Source organism: Chrysemys picta, chromosome 4 (assembly GCF_011386835.1).
Source record: "Chrysemys picta bellii isolate R12L10 chromosome 4, ASM1138683v2, whole genome shotgun sequence".
Taxonomy (NCBI): Eukaryota; Metazoa; Chordata; order Testudines; family Emydidae; genus Chrysemys; species Chrysemys picta.
In genome coordinates this window covers 134,950,776-134,957,184 of record NC_088794.1, presented here as the reverse complement: position 1 = coordinate 134,957,184, position 6,409 = coordinate 134,950,776, and positions in this window count along the sequence as shown.

The window sequence follows — 6,409 nt, the reverse complement described above, 5'->3', positions numbered from 1 at the left end:
ACAGGGTGTGCCGCTACAGCTTGGAAAAGAGACTTCCGCTATAAATAAAGTTCCGTTAAAGTTTGTTAAAACCTTGCATGGTGGATACAACACAAAGCCACGGGTTATTTCTGCAGTGCCATAGGTGTGGATGGTGAGTATTCACAGAGAAGAGAAGGACTCGGCCCCGAGGAGGTCACAGTCTGCAACACGGTGGCCTGAGGTACCAGATCTAAATAATCTTCTTGCTTATTTTACAATACGATATGGAGCAGTTAAAATAACGGCACTAAGTCCAACACACCAGCAATGCTCTACAGCAGCTCCTACGCAGAAGCTGGGATGCGGTTTCCTCCTCAGTTGCATGGCAGATTTGGAGAGGAGTGAGTGAATGGCAAAGGAAAAGCAAACACTGGTGATGAGCCAGTGATGTGATGGAAGGATCTAAACTAGGCCTAATGGGAAAGCTCTACAGGTACAAATATAAAAATATTCCTTATCAGCACTTGGGATTATCCCTGATCAGCCTTTGGTGTCCAGAGACCCCTATAGCTGCTCCAGTGCAAACCCCCACTGTAGACCAGGCTTCAGTGTCCTTCTCATACCCTACTGAGCAGATGCTGGTGCACTCAATAAACTGTTGTTAAGCCCTGCAATCTTGCATCTGGAAAACACATACTCCTGAAAAGAGTTCACCATCCTGAGGAAGCATCACCACATTACCTTTCACACATCAGCCATAGCATAATTCCCTGTCTGCTCTCTGGGTGCAAATGGTGCAGGAGATTTATCATCAATATTATTTGTCTCTCTTTACGTGTGATTGCTGATCCTCCCAATCAAAGATATTATCGGGTTGCCTCTTACAGTGAAATGCAGTGACTGGATTTAAGCCGGGGTCTCCTTCCAACCAAACCAGTTCAGAAAGGAGGAAAGAAAAGAAAAGAAAAGCACAAATAGTTTGAGAATAAAGGGCTGAGAGAAAATCCTTGTGAATCTGTCAAGATAAGGCATTTTCCTGTAGCCATAGTGCGAGGCCTAAGGCCTGTGTCTGCAGCCATCTTAGGAGAGCAGCTGCCATTAGTTACGAAGCCAGAAGTCACATCCTCACATTCCATCTTAATTACATTACAACAATGTAATAGCAGGCTGTTAAGAAGGCGCACCTGTCCTAATAGCACCCACCATCACCAGATAAAGAAACAGATCTTAAGATGGTTAAAGAAAACTTAGGGCATGTCTACACTTGCACATGTAGAGCGCTTTGAATTAAAACAGCCTTTGTAGAGTACAGTAGGGAAAGCGCTGCAGTCTGTCCACACTGACAGCTGCAAGCTCACTGGCATGGCCACATTTGCGGCAATTGCAGCGCTATTGGGAGCGGTGCATTATGGGCAGCTATCCCACAGAGCACCTCTTCCCATTCTGGCGCTGTGGCTTGTGGGAAGGGGGCGGGGGGTTCAGGGCAGTCTGGGTCCTGTCCCAACGCCCCATGATGCATCAGTTCGCAGCCAGCAATCCCTGTGCTTCCATCCACATTTGGTGCTAGGGTGACCAGACGTCCCGATTTTATCTGGACTGTCCCGATATTTGCCTGTTTGTCTCTTGTCCCGACCAATGTTAGGTCGGGACATTAGACAAACAAGCAAAGGCTCCGGAGCCCGGAAGGGCTCGCGCCCCCCCCCCCTCCCCCGCCCCGACTCCGCCCCCTCATTCCCCCATTGGCTCCCTCCCCAAATCCCCTCCTCTTCCGCAAGCTCGCCATTCCTCCTCCCTCCACAAGCGCTGGAGGGAGGCCCCGGAGATGCAGGGGAAGCACGGGGCCAGGGTGAGTGAGAGTCCAGCCTGGCCCCGAGCGCAGGCAGGACTCAATCGGGCAGTACCTGGAGGGAGAGTAGGGGGGCAGCCCGCGGGGCCAGGCAGCGGCTGTTCTCCCCACCTGGGCAGCGGGACTCGGCAGCAGCAGCTGCTGCAGCTCCCACTGCCGCTGCGGGAGGAAGCGGCCAAGCACGTGGCGCTTGGTGGCTGTGGCTCTGGCGCCCGGGCCCGGGCCCGAACCCCCCGAGCCCGGGCCTGTTGCAGGGACCCAGCAGCGGGCACGCTGCGCCCAGCACCTGGCCAGTCACGTCTGGACTGGCTGGCTGCCCAGCTGGTGCAATCCCCCGGGCGGCCCCAGAGTGGGGGCAGCAGGCCCCAGCCCCCCTGTCCCGCTTGAGTCCCACAGGGGAACGAACGGGTCTGGGCTGCCGATGCCTCCGCCCGGGGCCGCCGCGGGATAGCACCAGCTGGGCAGCCAGCCAGCCCAGACGCGACTGGCCAGGGGCTGGGCGCAGCGTGCGCGCTGCTGGGTCCCTGCAACAGGCCCGGGCTCGGGGGGTTCGGGCCCGGGTGCCAGAGCCGCAGCCGCCGAGCGCCACATGCTTGGCCGCTTCCTCCCACAGCGGCAGTGGGAGCTGCAGCAGCGGCTGCTCCCGAGTCCCGCTGCCCAGGTGCGGAGAACGAACAGCTGCTGCCTGGCCCCGCGGGCCACCCCCCTACTCTCCCCCCAGGTACCGCCCGACTGAGTCCTGCCTGCTCGGGGCCAGGCCGGACTCTCACTCACCCCAGCCCCACGCTCCCCCTGCGTCTCCGGGGCCTCCCTCCAGCGCTTGCGGAGGGAGGAGGAAGGGGGGGTTGTTATTTTGCTCTGCCGCTGTTTTTTTTTTTTCTCCCCCCCCCCACGTCCTGATATTTGACCGGGGTGATCTGGTCACCCTATTTGGTGCCATCTTTCTACGTTTTTTGTACTGCGCACTCTGTCTTTCCTTTCGGTCTGTGGGAATGGAGCCCGAACTGCTGAGGAATTTGCTGACGAGTCTTGCCAACACATCACGTTTGGCAGTTGACTTACTCCTTAAGATCCAAACTGACAGTGAGGACTCCGACGATGATATTGACTCGAGTAACGCATACGATAAGAGATTGCTTGTGGCATTCACGGACATGCTCACCACCATGAAATGCCGCTTTTGGGCTCAGGAAACAAGCACTGAGTGGTGGGATCACGTTGTCATGCAAGTCTTGGATGATGAGCAGTGGCTGCGGAACTTTTGGATGAGAAAAGCCACTTTCATGGGTCTGTGTGAGGAGCTCGCCCGCACCTTGCGGTGCAAGGATACGAGATTGAGAGTTGCCCTGACAGTGGAGAAGCTGGTGGCTATTGCAATCTGGAAGCTGGCAACTCCAGACAGCTACCGATCGGTCGCTAATCAGTTTGGAGTGGCAAAGTCGACGGTTGGAATCGTGTTGATGCAAGTTTGCAGGGCCATTAACCGCATCCTGCTCAGAAGAACCGTGACTCTGGGTAACGTGCATGGCATTGTGGCTGGCTTTGCACAAATGGGTTTCCCTAATGCGGAGGAGTGATAGATGGGACGCATATTCCAATTCTGGCACCAGCCCACCTAGCCTCCGAGTACGTTAAAGGGGTATTTCTCTATGATTCTCCAGGTGCTTGTGGATCACCACTGGCGTTTCATTGACATTAATGCAGGCTGGCCCGGAAAGGTGCGTGACGCCCGCATCTTTCGGAACACTGGCCTGTTCAGGAAGCTGCAAGCCGGGACTTTTTTCCCAGACCAGAAGATCACCGTAGGGGAAGTCGAAATGCCCATTGTGATCCTTGGAGACCCTGCTTACCCTTTAATGCCGTGGCTCATGAAACTTTGCACAGAGAGCCTTGACAGCAGCAAGGAGCAGTTCAACAACAGGCTGAACCGGTGCAGAATGACTGTGGAGTGTGCTTTTGGTTGTTTAAAGGGCTGCTGGCACTCTCTGTATGGGAAGCTGGACCTGGCCAATGACAGCATCCCTGCGGTTATATCCATGTGCTGTACCCTCCATAACATTTGTGAAGGGAAGGGTGAAAGATTCACTCAGGCATGGAACTCAAAGGTTCAACACCTGGAGGCTGAATTTGAATAGCCAGAGAGCAGGGCTATTAGAGGGGCCCAATGTGGGGCTGCAAGGATTAGGGATGCCTGGAGGGAGCAATTTGAGGCTGAAAGCCCCAAGCACCGGTCGCACAACTGGCTACCCTCCTCCTGGCTTGAGAACAGTTCTTGGCTCCATGCATCTAGGAATTCCAGGGTGTCTTCCTCCTCCAAAGCACCCTTGCTCCTGCTTTCCTCCTCCTCCTCCTCCTGCCTTGTTGAACTGGGCTCTGAAGTGTCCATGATGGTCCTCGGAGTGGAGGTGGGGTCACCCCCAAGTATCACATCCAGCTCTTTGTAGAAATGGCAGGTCGCGGGGGCACCACCGGAGTGGCGGTTTGCCTTGTGGACTTTGCGGTAGGCATTCTGCAGCTCCTTCACTTTAACCCTGCACTGCAGTGCATCCCGGTCATGGCCCCTTTCCATCATGTCCCTTGATATCTGCCCAAAGGTATCATAATTCCTATGGCTGGAGCGCAGCTGGAACTGGACAGCTTCCTCCCCCCAAACACTGATGAGATCCAGCACCTCGCCATTGCTCCAGACTGGGGATTGCCTGGCGCGTGGAGGCATGGTTACCTGGAAAGATTTCCTGAGAGCACTCTACGCCTGGCTGAGCAAGCAGGAAGGGGATTTTCTAAATTCTCAGAGAATTTAAAGGGCGGGTCTGACAGTTGGTCACCTGAAGGCAGGGCAGTAGAGTTCAAAGTGATGACCAGAGTGGCTAAAACAGGCATTGTGGGACACTTTTGGAGGTTGATCAGAGCACATTAACAGACCAGGGCGTCCACACTGGCGCTGCGACACTCTAGCGGAGACGCATCAAACGTTATTCCCCTTGCCAAGGTGGAGTACCAGGAGCGCTCTAGCCGCGGAGTCCGGACGCTCTACGTGCCTTGCCAGTGTGGACGCGTCGTGAGTTAGGGCATAGGGCTGCTTTAATGTGCTCTAACTCACAAGTGTAGCCCTGCCCTTAGTTTGATAGCATTCTGTCTGGTAAGAAATCAATTATCAATAGTTGTGGTTGTGAAATCCTCATTTCTTTATTGTTTTGTCTTTCTGGTCCCCACTTCTCTATTGTTTGTCTGATCTCTGTCTGGTTCTTTGATTGTTTTTGTCTGTTATATAATTAATGTTGCTAGGTGTAAATTAATTAAGGCGGTGGGTCTGATTGGTTAGAGAATTTTGTTACAATATGTTAGGATTGGTTAGTAAAATTTTAGTAAAATGATTGGTTAAGGTATAGCTAAGCAGGACTCAAGTTTCACTATATAAACTGGGGTCCAAGAAGGAGACCAGCAGAAGGAACAGAAGAATAAGAAGGAAAGACCTGAAGAAGAAGAAGAACTCACCTCTAAGGGTAGGTTTACACTTACCTTCAGGTCCGGCGGTAAGCAATCGATCTTCTGGGATCGATTTATCGCGTCTTGTCTAGAGGCGATAAATCGATCCCGGATTGATCCCGGAAGTGCTCGCCGTCGACACCGGTACTCCAGCTCGGCGAGAGGAGTATGCGGCATCGACGGGGGAGCCTGCCTGCCACGTCTGGACCCGCGGTAAGTTCGAACTAAGGTACTTCGAATCCAGCTACGTTATTAACGTAGCTGAATTTGCGTACCTTAGTTCGAAGTGGGGGGTTAGTGTGGACCAGGCCTAAGACACAGCCTAAGATCAAAGTTGCTAGGTTTCCTCTGCACGAATGTGATGCACAGCAACTAGAATCCAGATGAGACTGGCCTTGCCTGACCAACAGGGGAAGTCCGCCTGCATGATCAGGATTGGTGAGCATAGCATTGTATGCTTAGCATGTATATTCTGTTTGGTAATTGTTAATAAATAGAGAATAAGGATATTACTGTGTTAGGCTCTTTCACTGGTAAAAGGTCCTGCAAACCCGCAAAGAGTAAGCTCTGAGCCCTAGGAATTGGGTAAAGGTGGATGCCCGAAGAGTGTGTGAGTAACAGAGAATTTTGTGCAGGTAACAAATCCACCTCTACGCGGGGCTGTACTCAGGGACAGAGACTTTGTGCCAGTACAACCCCACAGCTAACTACCTGCAGGAGCAGTTTTTATACCATGTGAGAATTCTGCAGAACGGCTTTGAATGAAGGGTAAACCATACATAGAGAACTGGCTTTTGGCTGCCACCCAGGAACGTGAGCTTGAGTGCTTTGTTCAGATTCCGCCGTATTGTATTGTGCAAAAATACCAAGATTTTCTAATTCTCCCTCATCACAAGGTGTGATTAGTGCAGGGTGCTACTGGCAAGGTGCTGCTGATATCCATATAGCATAGTGGTGGGTGCATCAGTGTTGTGGGAGATGACAGGACATATACAGACACAATGTGCTTCTGCAGAGTAAGGCTATGTCTACGCTTAAAATGCTACAGTAGCACTGCGGCACCACTGTAGTGCTTCAGTGTAGATACATACTACAGCGATGGAACGGGGGGCGGTT